Source organism: Apus apus, chromosome 20, assembly GCF_020740795.1.
Source record: "Apus apus isolate bApuApu2 chromosome 20, bApuApu2.pri.cur, whole genome shotgun sequence".
Classification (NCBI taxonomy): domain Eukaryota; kingdom Metazoa; phylum Chordata; class Aves; order Apodiformes; family Apodidae; genus Apus; species Apus apus.
The window spans coordinates 2,742,509-2,762,707 of record NC_067301.1 but is presented as its reverse complement, the minus strand read 5'-3'; the positions used below and the strand labels follow the sequence as shown (position 1 = coordinate 2,762,707).

The window sequence follows — 20,199 nt, the reverse complement described above, 5'->3', positions numbered from 1 at the left end:
CTGGTGTTTGTTCCTTGGCAAGGAGCACGTGTCAGTTTGACAAGGTTGGAAGGTTCTTAAGGGGCCACAAATCAGTTGCTGTTGCCAGTGGGAAGAAGGTGACTGGTTATTGACACAAGCAGTGAAGTGAAGGGAACAGTTTTACCTCAGACATTCCTCTAGGGGAGGGGCAGAGTCTGCTCTTTGGACAGTGCTCAGATTTACAAGAATGGAGTTCTTTAGACCTTCTGTGTAACTTGCCTGTAAGCTTTTTGTTGTTTTCAAGACCTCTTGTACATAAGTGACCTGGCAGCTATGGAGTGGGTCTGTATTTACAAAGGTGGCTGAGTTCTGGTACTTGGCAGGTAGAGAAGATACTACTCTAGGGACAAGTGGTTCTGCTACAAAGCTGGCCTTCAGTTGTTAGGCATGGGTGGTGTTCTTAGCTCATCCTCCACACTGTGAAGACAGGTTTTCCCTCTCAAGAGTAATCTCACTGACTGTTACAAGGCCAGACACTGTAGCCTTCAGATTGATGCTGTTTGGATGACTGCTGTAAAATGTAAATGCCCAGGATGAGATCAGTGGAAGCAGCTCTTTGGAGTTCACCCTCGTGTGGGAACCTCAGCTAAGGAAGTGAACTCTGTAGTCATTAGGAGCAAGGTTCCCTCATCTCCCAGATTCCTGCTTGAGGAGAACCTTGTATTTTGTTTCAGGATAATCTCAGGGGATAAATTCCCCAGCAGTCATATTTGGACCCTCAAAGCTAGACTGCTGTGGGTCCCCTCCTTCCCTCCAGCAGCACCTCAGAGTGGAGCTAAAACTAATTATACAGGAGGTCTGAGTGAATTGCTCTAGTGATAGGTCAGTAATTGGGATGGTGTCCCTTAGTCCTGTCTACACTACAGGTGATTCTAGTCCTGACAGAGCCTGTCAGCTTCAGGTGCCAGTGCAGACAGGCCATTCCTGGCTGGAGAACAGATCATTTACACACATTCCCACCACATCACTGATACTCAGACCTCGAGCTGAGCCTGTGATTCAAGCATGTTTGAATGGCAGGTGCTCTAATAGATACTGGGTTTGGTTTTTTTTCCCCCCCAGTACTAGTACAAAGCTACTGACTTGCAGTAACCTTTGTCAGCTACAGATCCTGCAGGATGAGCAGAGTTTCTACTTCTGGTGCCTGCAGGGCATTCTGAGTGATCAGTTTTTACCTGTTAGTTGCACACTGCACTTTCATATCATTTCATTCCCTCCTCTCCCTAGCTCAGGGTCTGTTCCCACCTGCAGGAAGAGACAAATTGCAAATTAAAAAGAAAGGGGGTACCAATATCTATGGTTTTGCTTCTTAAATTAGCAAGTTAGCAATTGATACCAAAGGAATTTGTTATTCTCTCAATTAAATTGAGGATTAAGAAAAGTCTGCTGCAGAGGCTGAGCATTCTTTGTGTTGAAAATTTGAACAAATCTTTTACTTCCTTCTAAAACAAACTTAAGATACTGAAAAATAAGTTATTTTAGCACATGTCCATTTAATGCATGCTTATATTGACAGGCAGGTGTGTTTTTCAGCAAGGTACACTATTCCAGAACAGGAATTTTAACAAGATAAAAGGACATTGAAACTGGTTTTAGCATATATATTTTTTTTTAATATCTATTTGCCATTTGGGGTTCACTAGTGTTGTGTGCATATATGTGTTTTAATGCTTGCAATGTATTTATTGATAATTATTGAACATGCATTATGTATAGGAAAAATAAGCTAAATGTCACTTGAAACTTGCTTGAGGAGGTACTGTAACATCTGTGAGAACTACATAATCAAGCAGAGCTTGAGTTTTTTGGTGCACAAGCCATTGTTTCAAGTGCTGGCAGCTGAAGTGCAGCTCAAAAAGTCTGCTGCACATCCCTCCAGCTCATCAGGATGTTCTGTCCACCCAGTCCTGCCAGAAGCTGTGTCCATGGAAGCAGTTTACATTGTTCATGTTGACTCTCTCTGCCCACAACCCCCATCCCTGAACCCCAAAAAAATAGTGTTACTGTTTGCTGGCAAAACTAATGGCAGAGAAATGCTGGGCTTCAATCTGATACTTCACCCCATGCAAGACACTAATATACAGATAATTAATAGTTGAAAAATTCTAATTACAATACCAATCAACAAGGAAGACCTCATAGATCTGTGTGCTTTACTAAGTCCTCTTAATTTTCTTACAGACATCCCCTGACTGCAATTCTAGCACTTCAATTTCTATTTAACTGGAGCAGTCCATGAAAGTGGGGGGGGGAAAAATGAAGTCTGTAGGTTATTTTTTGTTACTGTAAAAGCAAATCAAATCATCCTGGAGAGGGGACACATCCCACCTGGTGTGTGGAAAAAAACCCAGAGCAACTTTTAACCCAGGATTATTTTGTTGTATTTTACTAGAAAGGATTTGCACGTGCAAGACCTGGTGGTGTTATTTGGGATGATCCAGAAGCACTTGAGAGTCACAACAGTTTTAACACTGAAAAGTTTCTGCCCATTTTTTTTCTAAAGGAAAATATAAAGCACATTCTGAACAATGTATTAATTGAATATTTTAAAAGTAGTAATTCAAAGCTGTCTTTCCTACCTTCTCAGGAGCAGGTTCCATATTTCCTGACCTGTTTCCTGTTTGTCTTGAAGGTCAGGAGGAAGAATCTGAACTTCAGCAGGTCCAGCATTTAGAAGGATGTGTAAGTGCTGCTGAGAAATAAGTGGGGTTTGGTCTTTAGAGCAGCTGTATTTTTGTTGTGGGCCTTAGTGAAAACAGTATTTTTTAATATTCTTGTTAGTGTGGGGGGGAAATTATCAGCTCAGCTTTTCTAGATGTCAGGCAACTGTGTCAGGTCTGCAGGTTGGTGTGGGTGTACATCCAGGGCTGCCCCTGGGTTGGTTTGTAACACCTTTGAGCTTTTAGCTATTATTTAGATTTCTAAAAATGCATCTTTTTTATATCTGGCATTTCACATTCTGCCAGAGCTAATAGATCCACATAGAAATGAACTGTTCATGCCACATCCTTTCCATGATCATATCCAAGACTTGACACTGAAATACTTAAAGCTGGTGATGGCATCAACTTGAGAGTTAGTTTTATTTTCCAGTTACCTTTATGTGCAACAGGACTTGGTGACTTCAATGTGTAAAAATAAATAGCATTCATTTCCATACCAAATAAACCACCAGTTCCACTTAAGAAACCCTCAAGCTTCCAAGAATTCCTATAGCCAGTTCAAGATACTTTTTTTAAAGAACAAATCCATCATAGAAATGATGATTGCTGTAACAGCCCTGAACATCTGGCCTTGTTCATGGGAAGTTTGCTCAAACACAGCTTCTGTGTGCCAGGCTCTTTGAGAAACATCAGCTTTTCTGTCCTTGAAATGCCTCTGTTTTGAGCATTGAGCTTCATATTTCACATCTCTTGACACCCATGAGGGTGAGGAGCTGGAGCTGCAGGTCTGATGAAGAGCCCAGCTGCACGGGGAGGGGATCAGGAGCTGCAAGTCCTCTCAGTTTCTGCTCAGCTGAGATACTGGGGTGTTGCTGAGGGCCTGGCAAACTGTCAGCACCTCCCCTGTGATGCATTTCAGACAGAACACGCTGCCTACAAGACCCCAGTCTGGTGCTACACAGACCTGTGTGAGATTTGCTTCTGCCTTGGAACTGGAACTGCTTCCTGCCAACATCTTCTGCCAGTCCTGACTTTCTACCACAGACTATTTAGCTCCTGTCTAGTACAACTTGGAAACTCAGCCTGTCCCCTCTGAAGCTGCAGGATGCCACATACTAAGTGTGCCTTTATGAACCCGAGGGGGTGTGGGGTCCTGGGCTGAGTCTCTTTTCAACAAGTGAAGGAAATTGCACATGTATTTATATTTTTGCAGCCACACAACATGACCCCTTGGGAGCAGGGTGTGGCACAGAGTTGGTTTGCTCAGCATTTATGCAGGAAAGAAACTGCTGGAAACCTGAAGCTGCCTGTAGCCATGAAAGCTCTTGTGTTAGTGCATTGTAGATGTATTTATGTCCTCCTGCGTGTGCCTGTGTTGGCCAAAGGATCTGTGTGCTGTGATTTTTTAATAAAAGACTTTTGCTGTACAGGTGACTGCTTGTTCTATGTCAGAAAATACCTCAAGGGTGGTTATTTTATACACTGCTGGCTGAGGGGAACAGAGGGTTGACTGATCAGCACACCAGGAGCTGGTGGCCTGGGAAGAATGGCCCTGGGTCACATTTTTATATATATATATAAATACTTGTGCCTGTTCATCCTAATTTTACTTTGGCACCAGTACAGGGGCACAACAGGCTGCCCCATCCCTGGCAGTGTTAAAGGGCAGGTTGGATGGGGCTTGGAGCAGCCTGGGCTGGTGGGAGGTGTCCCTGCCCATGCAGGGGGTTGGATCTGGATGATCTTGAAGGTCCCTTCCAACCTTCACCATCCTGTGAGTCTCTGGCTTAAGCTGCAAGGCAGTCAGGAAAAGAGGTTTCTCTCACTCCAAAGTGTATTGATCCTGGTCTTAGATAAACACCCTTGGCTGCAGTCCTGGTTTACATTAAAAAACTCAAAGTGCTAGCAGCTTTCTGACAAAGAACTGAGAATATCTTCAACAGAACAGCTGTTCCAATCATTTCAACACTTCAGGCAGTTTAAATAGCACCAACTTTCTGCTGAGGTACCAAGTCCCTTCCCTTGAAAATGAGGGTGTTCTTGCTGCTCCTGCCAAGGCCTGGGAAGCACAATTTGGGCTGCAGCCCAGAGCAACACCTTTGGTTTCAGCTCAACACACCAACCTCTTTGAACCCAGAAGGACTCTGAGCAAAACCAAGTTGTTCCTTTTGCTGATAAACATCCTGGTTCTCCTTGGCTGTGAGAGGGAAATAAGCTTACAACAGGCATTTCTATCCTCCTGAGGTATTTTTCCACCCTCCTGGATGCCTGCAGTCATAGTAAAAGAACAATTTTTCATTATCAGTCTCTGTTAATTCCTACGAGTTTCTGAGGAAACCAGGAGCAAGTGGATTGGAGCAGATTTGTTGGTTTGGTCCCTTTTCTCCCCACACCCACATTTGCTGGGAGGCACCACGGATTATACATTCTTTGCTCTACTTAAAACCTACCCACCTGATACCTTTAAATGACTGTCTCGAGGGCACAGCAAGTTTTCCTTGTTCAAAGCTTGTTTCAAAGTCAGTCACCCAACCAAAGCAAGTTCAGAAAGTATCCAAAGGCCAAGCAGTGTAAAGTAAATAAAGGCACAAACATGAAACCTTGAACCTAAGATGAATTATTTTGCTACATGGTGTGAGATGTTTCCATTCCAACACAAATCATCAAATTGCTACTGAAGGGAACAGGAGAAGGAGAAAATTTGTAAGTAATCCAGGTCAAGGGAGCTAATTCAAACCAGGCTGCTCAGGTCATCAAGCAAAGCAGATCTAAAGATTCCTGCCAGGAACAAGGAAGTTGCCCACAAATAGAATTAATAGATTGGAGAAAAATCCAGAGACACCAAAGGCTGCCTCCACACCAGCCAAGCAAGACATGATCTTTCCTCTAAACCCAAGCCCACCCTCTCTTGCAACAGCCCAGCAGTTGTTAGAGGAGCCACAACAAGCCCTTCAGCCCATCTACCTTCCCTTTTTTCCAGGAAAATTCCATATAAAAACCACTTACCTGGCAGGAGTGCCACAGGATGGTGCCCATTATCACAACCCAAACACTCCACACCAACCACAGCCTCTTCTTGCTGCTTTTATAGGGACCAGTTGGTCCTCACCTTGTTACTGGTCTCAGGGAAGCAGCTGGGAAGCAGAAAATGAGCTCCAGCTGAGGACATTCCCACGTGGGTATTTCCCATCTCTTCTCCCTGACAACATGTATTCCCATTTTTTTAAAACCCATCTTCATCCATATTAAAATCCATCTTCATCCATATTAAAATCCATCTTCATCCATATTAAAGTCCATCTTCATCCATATTAAAACCCTTCACACACACACAAGGAACTCACTTCTTTTTTTGCATCTTTGCTACAAAGATTTTAAACACGACTTTTCTTCCCTTTCTTCCCCCCCCCATTAATAATTCCAAATAACTTTCGGATTTGTCTTTGAGGCAAGGTAATAGGTTGGGAACTCTCTATCGTTTTCCTGTTCACTTGCCCTATACGATTCACTCACTAGATGTCACTCGGTGCCTTCAAAAGCTCGGGATGGGATGTGGTCCTGGAGGGAAAACCCAACTCAAAATCCAAGGAGGAACCTAAGCAGCATCCAAAGACAAACCTCGTTTATGACTAACACCTAGTGATGTTCTCCAACAAGCATCTGCTGTTTAACACAGACTCAAATGGATGATCTGGGGGGGGAAGAACAGTTTTCCAAATCAGAAGTGGAATTCTGGAGGAGTTTCTGAGGCTGGAGCCAGGATTTTATTCCATGTCGTGACTGATTGATAATGCCCCCCCAGATTTTAAAGGCAAACCTTTGTAGAAGCCCACAGAGCCTCCCCAGAAATGGGGGCAGCAAATTCATTCCAAATGACAGTCAGTCTGATAGTGAAGTTTAGGCACCATTTGGGAGCTACAATAACTTGGGGTTATGGAAAGATAACTCACTGTGTCTGTTGTGGAAAAAAAGATGCAGCGAGGATTGGCCAGAATCTTTGGCTGACTTTGTGTTGTCTGTGTATGTTTGTGGTTAAACTGGCCAAGGATTTTTACATCAAAGGGCTTTGTTGCTGTTGGGGAGTCTGGTGTTGGCAGGTGGAAGAGAAATAGCTTTTCCATGAAGTGGACATTTTTTTAATGGACCAAGGCAGAAGAAAGCAAAGCCCCCAGTCCCCATCCTCTGCCCTCCCTTCCCAGCAAGTTTTGCTGTGGTTTCATCAGCTGAAAACACAATTGATTTGTCAAATTTAGTTTTTCTGAAGGGAAAAGCCTCCCCCAAAATAGCCAAAGGAGAATTCAGTTCCAAAAAAAGGTCTATGTGTGACTCCTTCTTGAGCTTTTGGGTTGATTAAAGAAGGTGTAGAAACGAAACCCAGTCAGAAGCACCATCACACTGATCAAATCCAGGAGCTTCTCACGTGAGTCTTTTCTGGGATAGGGAATGAATTCCTCATTATCTGTAATGAAAACATTCCCCTCTGAGTGCAGCAGAACTTCCAGGGAGCAGCCTGAGAACCAGGCCCTGTCCCTGGAGCTCCAGAGCACAGCAGGCAAAGCTGAGCCATGGTGGGCTTCCACAGCCAGGTCCCAACATGGTCCTAGCCCTGTCTAGGAGCTCAGATCAGCCAGGCTTTGTGTCCATGCAGGAATATTTATTTATGCCTTAGTGGGCATGGGGTGGGACAGCCCTGGCCCTGGCCCTGCACTGTTGTCAGGCTGTCACAGCCCACTTTTATACCCAGGTCACAAACATTTCACGAAACCCCAACCTCAGCCACACTTTCCACATCCTCTCCTCTTTGTATGTTTGGCTTTTCACGTTATCAGCTTCAATGAAAACATGGGGGAGGGGAAATAATAAATAAAACATGTGGAAAAATCTAGACACTGATTCATCTTGTGATGAAAACCCAAAAAGCCACAAGCCCACAAATCCACCCCGTGCTGCCCACGAGCTGATGGTTCCCCCCCCTGGCCCCAATTCCTGGAGATGCCAAGGGAATGATGGCTAAAGAAACAAAGAGGCTAAAGGACCTCTTGTCATTTCAGGCAACAAGCCCCAGTTCTGGGGCTGCCTGTCATTCCCTGCTTTGCTTGACAGCCAAGATCCAGGGCACGTGAGTCCTGGGACAGCCCCTGGTTGTTCTCCAGGCAGGAGGCTGATGGGCAGGGTTGCAATCTGAAGTGCTGGACAAGTGGGGAAGTTCCACACGAGGAGCCTCTGGTGTGAAGTGAACCACACGTAAGCCACGGAGGGGGCTGGAAAATTATCACCACTGTCTCTTTTAAAGAAAGGAAAAGGTTGTTGTTGCTGCCAGTGATCAATTGGTTTGGGGTCGTGCCAAATGGCTCTGGTTGGCTTTGAAGAATCATAGCACAAGACACTGCAAAAACATTTATGCAGAACAGATCCTAGTCACAAGAGCTGCAAATATTTACTTTATGTATTTACTTTAGGGAAGGACTCAAGCCAGAGATAGTAGATCTTGACTGCAAACATCCCAGCCATTGAGGTGCTAAGAACTGGGGGTCTAATCTTTCTGATCTGATCTTGTCTGGAGTTGGGGGTCTAATCTTTCTGATCTGATCTTGTCTGATCTATTTATCCTTCTTTCCATGCCTGGACCTCTCTAAAAGCAGAGCTGGAAAACCACCCTGAGAAATGTGCTGTGCTGAGCTCCTTCCAGCCTGAATCTGTGGCTCTGCTGAGGCCAAGGAGGCCAGGAGCTCACCCAGACTAACTTTGGTACCTTTTGGAGTCCCTTCAATATTTACCCACTGCACCCCTGCTGGTGCCATTTTCCCAGCTGTCTGCCCCAGTGTGCAGCTAGCCCCCAGCAACTGGTTTCTCTGGGAGTGCTGCTCTGTGTCCCTTCCTAAAAACAAACCTCACTGGGTCTGGCTGCCAGGAACACCAGGGGAACCTTCAGCCATGCAGGGATTTTCCCCAACATGAAGTGCTGTGCACAAGAAATGAGAAAAGTTAGAGCTGTCCTGGCTTTCTTTACCTGCTCCCTGGTTTCACAGGCCCTCCTGGCAGGTAAGATGGTTTGGTGAGGTTTTCTCTCTCTTCTCTGCCTCGTCTCCTAGCCCACTGTTCTGCAGAGGGTTTTCAGGGTGCTGATGGATGGTGAAGGGAGAGGACAGCCTGCTCTCCACACCTCCAGATGAGTCAGGTTAGCTCCTTAACCAGGGGCTGGAAGATTTCTGACACTCCTGGAGCCCTCTCTCCCCTGGAAGTGCAAAGTAGCATCTGCTTCTGAGAGCTGGAGCAGTGAGATATGGGTGCTGAGCACCAATTGGTGCTGAGCACCAGCTACTGCAGCCTGCAAGGCTGCTCCATCTTCCTTTACAAAGCAAGAACTGACTAATTCATTGCAGTCAGGACTCCTGGAGCCCCCCACCTGGTTAGTCTGCAGCCACAGGTAGTCCTGCCATCCTCTCCAGTGCCTTGAGTCCTTAATGTGCTGCACATCCATTATTCCTACAGTTCCCAGTGGAAACAGTTGTTTAAATTAAACTGGTAACTACCCCGTGCCTCAGTTTCTCCCTCAGTAAATTGACAACAATGTCACCTCTTCTCAGGGCATTGTGAAGCAAAACTATCAAAGGCTTTTGGGATCCAGGCATGGCTGGACTTAGGGAAGTGCCTGATTATCTTACACTTTGTGCAAGTCCAATCTGGCTCATGAAAAGCTTCATCAAAGCAAAGCCCATGGCTGGAAGGTTTATGAGGACAGGGAGAGGGGTAAGAAAACAATAACCAAGATCTAATTTCGTGGGAGTAACAGATAGTCCCAGGAGGAAATAATTGAAGTCTCTAATAGCTGCAGATAAGATCAGACTGAGTTACTATTTTCAGCCAGTCTCAGACATTAGGGCTGGAGTCACTGAAATAAATTCTAAAACCTGAGACAAATGAAATGCAGTGACCAGGAGGCTGCAGGGTCCCCGAGAGCGAGAGGCAGCGAGAAAGACATCAATATTGCAGCAGGGTGGGATCAGCCACTAGGCAGGGATGGCCTGTCCCAGCTGTCCTGGGAGCTGGGGTCACTGGAGAAGAGAGAGATGCCTGTTTTGAGATGAAAAGGAGGGATTTGAAGGGGTAAAATGACCTTGATTTTTATTCCAGCTGTGATAAGAGGAACTCATTTCAATGCAGCTTGATTTTCATTCCAGCTGTGACAAGAGGAAGTCATGACAGTGCCCCAGCAGCAGCTCTTGGGAAAGGGCAGGGCACATCCACAAAAGAGCCAGAGCCATGGGGTGAAGGACAAGAGCCTGTAGAAGTGGGCAATGCCCCAGTGAAGCCAGTGTCTCCCAGCTGGGGACCTGATCACCAGTCACTGGTTCCAAACGAGCTCCACAGGTAACACCAAACACCAGCAGGGTGGAGACAGACCAGTGAGCCCTGCAGGGTCAGGCTGGACTGACAGCAAGTCCTTGGCACGTGCAGAGCTCAGCCTGGGCCAGGGCACGTGGCAACCAGAGCTTGCAGCAGCAGGGGAACACTGAGGAACCCATCCCTGCCCTGACACCACTGGTGCAGGGCACCCCACCCCATCTTTGGGGAGCTGTTCACTCCCTGCCTCTCCCAGCCTGTTTATTCAGAGGCATTTGGCTCTCAATGCCTTCCAGATGAAGCAAGAGATCAAAGGCCCTGGTTTCCTTTCCTCCCACTGCATTCCCCTTCCACATTCAGGCTCGGGTCCGTGTTGACCAGGGATTCCTTCACGGCGTGGGAAGTGGAAGCTTTGAAGAACCCCAAGGGAAAGAGCAGACACAGGAGCAGGTTGGAAGTGGCTGCAGGTTCCTTGATGGGGGGGAAATTGTAGGAGCTGAGGTAGGAGCAGCTGGGAGCAGGGTTATTCAGAGACAAGGAGAGAAGAGAGGTTGAGAGACACTGCTACACAAGTCCCAAGCTAGAAGGTCCTGTCCTTGCAAAGAGGATTAGAAGAGCTGGGACAGTTCTTCTGTGAACCCTGGGAGCCTCTTCCATTTAGCTCAGCTACAAAACAGGGCTCCTGTTACCTGGGGACTTCCCAAGCTTGACCTGTCCTCACAGTATCTCTGCTAAAAAGGAATCATCTCAGAGGGGAGCAGAGGCAAGGTGACAAGGATACATCATCCCTCAGAGCCAGGCTCAGTCTGCTGCTCCACCAGCATGACACGAGCCAGGGGTCCCAGGGAGACCTGGTAACCATGGTGACATGATGCTGAGCTCAAACCAGCTCCCACCCCCACCCGTTCACAGACCACAAGGAACGTGCTGGTCAGGAGGACAATCAAAGACCTGAGCCACGTTTCATGGTCCTACCTGGGCCTCTGCCTTCCTGTGGCACCTCTGCTGAGGCCTTTGAGTGCCTCAGTGTCCCCATTCCTTGAATTATTCCGAATGTGCTGGTTCCTCTCCTGACTGGAAACAACCTGGGAGCCACTGATGCTTTCTAAGCAAACACACAACCTCTCCCTTGCAATCAGGGGTTGTTTATTGCTCTGCTTCCCCTTTCATCTGAGCCCTCTGGCTTTCCCTTTCTTTTCAGGCATCAAACCCTGATTTCACTTGGCTTTGGTCAGTGAAATGGGCTGGAACTGAGAGTCATAAACAACAGGATCAGTAACACTGAGGTTTATTTAAAAGGCAGTTATGATTATTTTTATTTTACTGTCGTTTTTTAACTCTTGAAATGCAGCATCCCTGCAGCTGGGGTGTTCCCCTCTCTGGCTTGGCAGAGCAAGGGACTGCAGGTGGAGAAAACAAAATGAAAGACAGAAATGGAGATAAAATTCACATTTAATAATCTTTGTTCCTGGAGAGCCAACCTTGAAGGTCGCTGGCAGCACGAGCTTAACAGTGAGTTTGGAGGATGTGTTTGCAGGACCATGTCCTGGTTTGTGAATCTGAGTAGCCAGGGCAGAGAGAAGAAATGTGAGGAATTTTTCCCCCCCCTTTTTTTTTTTCTGGGCAAATCTAGAAGAAACTAGTGGAACGAGCTTGGGCAAACAGAGTTTTAGTGTGGCTGAAACTGGGTAACACCCCCAAACTGAGGATGGCAGCACAGGGACTAGAGCCTGCAAGAGCAGGGCCAGAAACACCTGGATTTACAGACTAAACTGGAGAAACTGTTTAGATAGAATTGTGCTTTCCCATCTCAGGACTTCAGAGGCTCTTTCAGAGGTTTCTTCTGCTCGTTTCCACAAACCAGGTGGAAATGCAGAATAAACACCTGTCTTTGGAGGCTTGTGCAGACTTTTGCAGGGCAAACCTGTCCCAGTTCAGGCCTCCTGGCTTCTCATCTCTCAGCCTGGCTGGTTGGAAGCAGGAGCCCAACAACTGCCAACTGTTGCCACCCAAGTGCCCCTCTTAGAAGGTGGATTAGGGCTCTCCAGCCTGTTTTAAATTAGCTGCCAAAAAAAACCCCAAACAACCCAATGTTACCTCTGCCCAGCCCCAGATCAGCTCAGGAGATCCATATGTTGGGCAGTGCAGCATCCTGCTGCTGGACACCTCCTCTTTCTGAAGCTTTTCAGATTCACACAGGACATTTTCTTGTCCTTGGGGAATGTTGGAAAGAAAAACAGCCTGGTCGATAACTGTGAATTGCACTAATTGGGTTATTTAATACTCAGTTGCAATTGCACTGGTGCTGAAACCCTTGTGCCCTGGCTATAAAAGACCCCAGTGTCAGAAATACAGTAGAGTTTTTCATGCCAGCTGCTGCTCTGGGTTATGGCTCCAGTCTGGCTGCGTTGCTCTCTGAAATATGTTATTAGAGAATTAAACCAACAAAGACGACGTTCCAGCAAAGCTCGGGCTGAGCCCAACCCACAGAGGGCTGGGACATCCATCACGGAGCAGGGAATTGCATCCCAGGCCAGCCTGGATGGTGCCTACCAGGCCTAGCCCTGCCCTGGGTGCTCTCCAGGCTGCAGGGAACGTGATGGTGCTCAGGGTCTTGCTGTGCTCCCTGCAGGAACAAACCCCTCCTTCTCCAAGGCACCCTCATCCCCCCCATCACACCAGCCCCCAGCTTTGCACTTGCTGGCAAAACTGACCCATCAACTGGGGGGTGTTCAGCTGGAGGAAAGGAGGCTGAGGGGAGACCACCCCACTCTGCAGCTGCCTGAGAGGCTGGAGTGAGGAGGGGTCAGTCTGCTCTCCCAAGAACAGGACAAGAGCAAACGGCCTCAGGTTGTGCCAGGGGAGGTGGAGGTTGGGTGGTGGCCTTGGCAGGGCTGGGGGAACAGTTGGACTTGATGATCCTAAAGGTCTTTTCCAACCAGAACCACCCTATAATTCTCTGATGCTTCTCCTCAGGGGATGATGAGGCTTGTCTCCTGCTGGAGCAGGGCACAGACCAGCAAGGGAGCAGATGCCATTTGCTCTCTCTCCTCTGCCCCTGTTCCCAGCAACCTGCTGAGCCATGGCACCCTTTGACAAAGCTCTTTCTATGTGCCCTGTTCTCTGTGCAGGGCTGGGAAGGGCCCCTTGCAACATCCTGAGATCATCCTCTGCTTAGAACCCATTCCAAACAGGGCAGTTCTGCCAAGGCCACCAACAAGCAAACCAATATTCCTTCTTCTCAGGCTGGGCTGAACCCACTCACTCCTTTCCCAGTGGCTGCCCAGCACTGGCCCAGCAAGGATCTCAACTCCCTGCTTACTGGCAGAAGGGGCTTTGTGGCCTCCCAGACCCACCCCGTGCTCACTCCACTCACTGCAGCCCCACGTGGGGCTGGCTGAGCCAGAGCCTGGCATTTCATCAGCAGGAGCAAAGAGAGACATTTTGTCACTCCTTAGGCTGGACCAAAACTGGATTTTGCAAGCCTGTGGGTGCTGAGGCCAGGGAGCTAGAGCTTTGATAAGAAATCCTCTGTTAGCAACAGGAGTTTGGGTGCTGAGGGAATGGAGCAGTGTTTGATTTAGTGTTTCCTCTGCCACCAAGCAGGGGTGATGGATCCTCTCTGCAGCCTGACTGGCTCTTCAGACACTCCATTCAATGAAACCAACTGATTCATTTTTTTTCTCCTGTGTACTTACTAACAAGAGCTGTAAAACAACAGAGAGCATGAAAGAGAATCTTCTTGCAGCCACCAACCCTACCGTGCTTTTCCCCCTCTCAAATTCTGCCCTGCCACTCGGCCAGACCCCCTGCAGGTGGGTTCCCAAGGCAGGGAACCTTCCAGCAATAATCTAAAGCCCTTCCAGTGGGGTTTAGGGGTGAGACAGTGACAGGCAGTGTCCCCTGCCTGGTGTGGCACTGCCAGCAGGCACCGTGGTCGTGTTCTGACTGACACACTCATTCCCTGCCCTCCTCTGTGCTTTGGTGTCCCCAGCTCTGGAGGAGGTTGCTCTGCAGAGAGACAGGAGCTGACTGAGGATGGGGTGACTCCCCTGGGTGCAAGCTGGTTTCCAAGAGCCCCCAAAACACAACACCAACCAACTAACCCCAAACCACCCCAGAACACATCACTGAAGAACAGCCGCTTTTTTTGGGGGGGTGTTGCAGTTGTGAGGATTAGAGTCAGAGAGGGGACAAGGTGACATCTGCCCAGCCACAGCAGGGCAGTGGAAGCACAGGGACAAGGATGAGGAGCTTCCCACAGTCAAACCATCAAGCAAGCAAGCTCCTTTTCTGCTAGAATTCATCACTGCAGCGAGAAGTAAACCCTGCCCATCTCCAGATGTAAGAGGGGTGTAGGGGACAGGAATCTGAGCAGTGACCAAGAAGCCTGAGCAACCAGGCCATGCCGAGACAGGACCCCCCCCAAACCCTGCAGGAGGGTCCCCCGTGCAGCCAGCAGTGCCCTCTTCTCACATATGAGGGCACCAGTGTGTTTTATAATTGGGAACAGGTTTGCTCCCAGTTCCAGCTCATCAGCAAATGCAAGGGAAGGAAAAAAATACAGGGGTTTCAATCTGGCCACGGTACAAAAATCCTGTCTGCAAAGACACCCCGACATGAGCCCCCACTAGGTACAGCAGAAGGGCTTTTCAAAAAGGAAGGGCTGTGATTAAACACCAAGGAGGAGCTAAATCAGCTTCTGGTTTCAGTCTCTGCTGTGCATCCCCAGAGCCAGCCCTGCAGTCAGTGGTGTCAGCTCAGAACCCTCCCCAGGGCTGGTGGGAGCTGAAGGGAAGTCCCCGTGCTGGGCAGGAACTGGCCCCAAAACATGCTCCTCTTGAGTGAGAGCCAGAGCCTGAGGTTGGTTTCAGGGCTTGGGGTCGTGTCCAAACCTGGTTCGGAGTCCAGGTCCAGCTGCACTGAGATCTCAGAGGCCTCACATTGAAGGGAAATGCCAAATCACATTCTGAGACAGCCCAGCTTCCATCATTGCCCAGGGAGGTTGGTGATGCCCCAGCCCTGGAGGTTTTCAAGGCCAGGTTGGACGGGGTTTTGTGCAGCCTGGTCTGGTGGTTGGGTTCCCTGCTCATGGCAGGGGGGTTGGAACTAGATGATCTTTAAGGTCCCTTCCAACCTTCACGATTCCATGGCCTAAAGCAGAATGTCCTGGTGTCCCCAGGTCTGGCTGCCCACGTCCAGCAGAAGGAGACCTCCAGCTCTGTTGCCTTTCTGCCCCCTCCCAGCACAGCTGGAGCAGAATTATCTCCCTGGGTTCCCAGTGCTAGGATGCAGGAATCACCCCAGCAAAGGCCAGGAAGAGGTTAACTAAGCAGAGAGGGAGCCCGATGGATCCATCTCCCCTCATCCCCTTGCTGAGGCAATCCGGATTACTGTGCCTGTGTAAACAAAGCACAGTGAGAGTGGGTGGTCAGTTCCCATCCAAGCTGCTAAAAAGCATCAATTTTCTGAGCCTGGAAAAGCTCCATCTGGGAAGCAGGCAGCCCAGGCAGAGCTGCCACCCCACGTCCCTGCTTTCAACAGACACAAAGGATTTCTCTGTGGATTTCTTGTCACCTGCCTCTGAAAGGCCTGATCTGTGGAGCTGATCATGAATAAAAGTGCCCATTCCTTAATTGATCCAAAGCCCATTAGTGGAAGGTGGCACCCAATGAAGGCAGTTTTGCATTAGTTTTGCATTTGGGGAAGAAAAATGTCATGCACCAGTACAGGTTGGGGGCTGAGCTGCTGGAGAGCAGTGTGGGTGAAAGGGACCTGGGGGTCCTGGTGGGCAGGAGGATGACCATGAGCCAGCAATGTGCCCTTGTGGCCAAGAAGGCCAATGGATCCTGGGGTGCATTAGAAAGGGGGTGGTTAGTTGGTCAAGAGAGGTTCTCCTCCCCCTCTATTCTGCACTGGTGAGGCCACATCTGGAGTGTTGTGTCCAGTTCTGGGCCCCTCAGTTCAAGAAGGACAGGGAACTGCTGGAAAGAGTCCAGGGCAGAGCCACAGAGATGATGAAGAGAGTGGAACATCTCCCTGATGAGGAAGGGCTGAGGGAGCTGGGGCTCTTTAGTTTGGAGAAAAGGAGACTGAGGGGTGACCTCATCAGTGTTTACAAATACGTAAAGGGTGAGTGTCAAGAAGATGGAGTTAAGCTTTTTTCAGTGCTGACCAGTGATAGGACAAGGAGTAATGGATACAAGTTGGAGCATAGGAGGTTTAAGATGAATATCAGAAAAATTTGTTTTACTGTGAGAGTGACAGAGCCCTGGAACAGGCTGCCCAGAGAGGTTGTGGAGTCTCCTTCTCTGGAGACATTCAAGACCTGCCTGGACACGTTCCTGTGTGATGTGCTCTGGGTGACCCTGCTCTGGCAGGGGCTTGGACTAGATGATCTTTCGAGGTCCCTTCCAACCCCTGGGATTCTATGATTCTATGATTCTAAGGCAGCTTAGGATTAGGTCTCAGAGAGCTGATGGAGAAGAAGGGGCTCTGTGAGGACAGGCTGGACAGAGCTACATCTCATATCACCATTTTAACAGAATTCCTTGGATTTGCTCACTTTTTCTTTTAACATTGTCCATCACCACCATGGCCACTGCTGTGTTAGCTGCTGAACAGACCCAGAGGGGGAAAAAAATTGTCTCTTCCCACCCAAAATCTGCAACCTAAGGTAAGATAAAAGTAAGACACAGATAGAGAAAAGAAAAACTGATCACACAATGCAACAGTTTTAGTCAGCATGCCAAGAGTGATCTGAGTGCATCAGGTCCCTAAACTGCAGCTAAGATTTAAGCATCTCTGCTAAGCAGGGTTTTAATGGAGAATTTGAAGAAGGCAGCAAAGCTTTTCTTTCTTCAGCAGCAACTGAGCTCGTTGGGCTGAAGAGATTTCAAACACAGGAGCAAAACCTTCAGGCCACTTCAAAAACAGCAGCCCAGCAATTTGTAACAAGTCACATCAAGCTGGGGGGAAAAAAAAAATACATCTGCCCAGCAAGAGAGGAAAGTGCTCAGTGTGAAAACCCATTGAGCAGGAAAGGTTGGATTGGGGTCTGAAATGCTCTTCAGAGGGACCAGGCAGGGCAAGAGGCAGAGCTGGGAGCTGTGGGTGCACTCATGGCAAGGGGGTTGGAACGAGATGATCTTTCAGGTCCCTTCCAACCCAGACCAGTCCATGATTCTCTGGTAGAGTGGAGCCTGCAGGACAGCCAGGCTGCAGGACAGCCTGCTCTGCAGCTCAGAGAAGCCAGACTCTGCTCTCTGGCTGTTGGTGATCCATCTCTCAAAAGCATTTCAGCACCACCAAAGTACTGCAAGGCAACACAGAACAAAAAAAGTCACTTAGGAAGGTAGAAATAACACATTGACTGGTAAATCCAAACCTCAGAGAGGAATCACTTCTCCCCACTCCCCCCAGCCATTCAGCCACTGGGAAACAAAATCAATTTAATCCAAAGAGAACCTGGGATGTACAATAAACCACAGTGAACTAGAACTCAGCCAGGATACAAAACCTGTCACCTGAGCCCAACATGATTCACCTCCTCAGCACCTTCACTTTCTCCCTGAACCTTGTCCTTCCCCAGCCATTCCCATCTGGGTTTTTTAAGCCTGTTCACCTTGGATGATATGACAGCCATTCCCAGGCCCCTGCAGCACACACTGGAGAGTGATGATCTTTCAAACACTGCTTTACTAGCAGCAGAGATTGTCTGGGTTAGCCCAAACCCCAGAATCTTTCCTGGACAATAAATGAAGTTGTTTTATGCCATCTGGTAGCCAGAGACTAAGGGCAGATGTTCCCACTAATCAGAGTCTTCCAGATGGTCACCAGCCTCAGGATGTTTGTCTTACACAATTCTGTAGCCAAGAACCAAAGAGCTCTCCCTCCTAGCCAAAATTCAACAATATTACCCAGGGAAATACCATCTGTGGACTCACACAGGGATTGAGTTAGACCTCAATCATCTGCAGAGAGCACTGCTTGGCATTTGGGAAGCTTTTTATCCTATCAAAGATCTCAGAGTGCTTTGATAACATTAATCAAGGGTTATTAAGCCTCACATGCACATCTGTAAGGTGAGTAAGGATTTATTCTGCCTCAGATACAGAAGAAAACACTGAGGCACTGGAAAGCAGCAAAGCCACTTGCCCTGGGCAGGGTTGTTGAGCCTTATGGTATTAGCTTGAATGTTGTGATATATTATTCATGTAATATCCTTCTTCTGGGGTCTCAAGTCTTAATTTTTGAAGGGTTATAGCAGGCAATGAGGCAAATCCATTGTGAGGCCAGGAAAACAAATGAGGAACCTAGACTTTGACTCTTCTATTTAAAGTAAACTCACTCTAATCTCATTATCAAGCCTCAAAAGAAGCATGTGTAGCAAGCTGCACCCTCTCACATCTCCCCTCCCTGCTTCTCCTGTGGGTCTGGCCCATTTGCTAGCCAAAGAATACCTGCTTTAAAATAAAAAGAGGTGCAAAGTCAAAGTTTGACCCACGTTCCTGGGGGATTGTCCCAAGGAAATCACTGGTGCAGGATCCATCACAGTTTCTTCCAACCACGGTGAAGCTGCAGCTTGGGCAGCACGTGTGGACCTGCTGGGAGACCCAGGCACCATGCTCAGGGAAATACTTCACTGCCTCTTTTCTAACAGCTTGAATCAACTTTATCCATCTTTGTTATTCTTGTTGCAACTCAGATGATCTAAAAATGGCCCAGTGTTTACTTTTGAAACAATAGAAAATGACTGGTCCTCAGTCACGTGGCTCCCAAGCCTTTTTCTTTTCTTTTGCTGAAGAGTAATTAGAGTTCCTTCCATGGCTAATTAAATTCTCCAGTGAATGAAAACAAATTTCCTGGAATGAAGATCATCTTGATTCACTCTGGGCAAAGCCAGGCTTACATGCTTCTCCCACTCTGTTCTCTGAGGGTGTTGGCCCCGTTGCTGAAACCTTCTTGTCCAGTGCTGGGGTCTGCCTGCCCCAGATGGCAAGAAACTGTGTCCACTTGATCCCTCTTCTCTGCTTGATGTGATTTTATAGGCCTTTGTTGTCTCCTTCATTCATCTTTTCTTGGGCTGTTTGACCTCTCTTTACACAATCTGGTTCTAGGCTTTTAACTGGACCTCTCAGACTTTGCTGGACCTTCCCTGTTTCCATTTTTTCCCCTTATCTTTCACTTCTTCCTCAGCTGGAGGTTGGCTGCCCCAGTTCTGGGAGTACCCTGGGATAGAACTGGTAGAAACAGGACCCCTTTTCTTATCTGCAGCCCTCAGGATGCCCCTTCACTGCATGGCTTGGCCCCTTCTTCAGCCAGTTCTGCAAACTTCTCTCTCCCCATGAGGCAGAAGTTGATAGTAATAAGCACCAAGTGCAATTAGAAATTGGAATTACTGTTCTGACAAGACTTATTTTCTCTCTTCTGCCACGTTTCCCTCCCAAGGAATGCACCCAAGTGCCCACCAGAGCTGCTGACATGGTTTATGAGTGCACAGCAGCTGGTTTTTCCTGCTGATGCAGCCACATGTATGGAAGACATTCCTAGAACTTAGAAGTTCATTACAACAAAGGAGTTAATGAATTGTCTTTAGTGCCCCAGTTCCCTCCAGGAACCACTGAAGAAAATGACACCAATTTACCTCCCCATGTGGCTGAACTTCCCCCAGGAGGGAAGGATGGAGCCTTTGGCACCAACACCCTCATCTGGCTCTGAGAGCAACTTGCTCCCAACTTCCTGAAGGCCACTAAGTTTACAAAGCCACTTTGGATGGGAGCAGGGAGGATTCCTCCCAGGGCAGACAAGGATCTGAACCTGGCAAAATCAGCTCCTTTCCTGTGTTTGTTCCCTGGTTGTCATCTCCCCGGGGCGAGGCAGGCCCATACTCTGCTCTTGGCAGTCAAGTGAGGTTCAAGTCAGCCCAAAAGAGACAATAAATCATGATCGTGGTTGCACTGTGAGCAGATGGCTTTGGAGGCCATCCATTTTGAAGGCAAATTCCTTCCCTCTCTGATGTTTGCTTTCCTGTTTATTCCTTTCAAAGCCTCCATAAATGGTGCTCAGTTCTCCATCCTCTTCTGACACTGAACTCTGTGCCCAACTGGCCTCCACTCTTCTCTTGATGATAAACACCATCACGTTCCCTCATGTGCTGGAAACAAACTTG

At 48.0% G+C, this 20,199-nt stretch overlaps 1 long non-coding RNA gene across 1 annotated transcript; it reads left to right on the top strand.

Moving 5' to 3' along the window:
• The first annotated feature begins 3 nt into the window (after nt 1–3).
• On the top strand, nt 4–4,111 carry LOC127392813 (uncharacterized). Its single transcript, XR_007891339.1, has 2 exons — nt 4–2,703; nt 3,604–4,111. It is a non-coding gene; the product is annotated as an uncharacterized LOC127392813 (long non-coding RNA).
• The last annotated feature ends 16,088 nt before the right edge of the window (nt 4,112–20,199 follow it).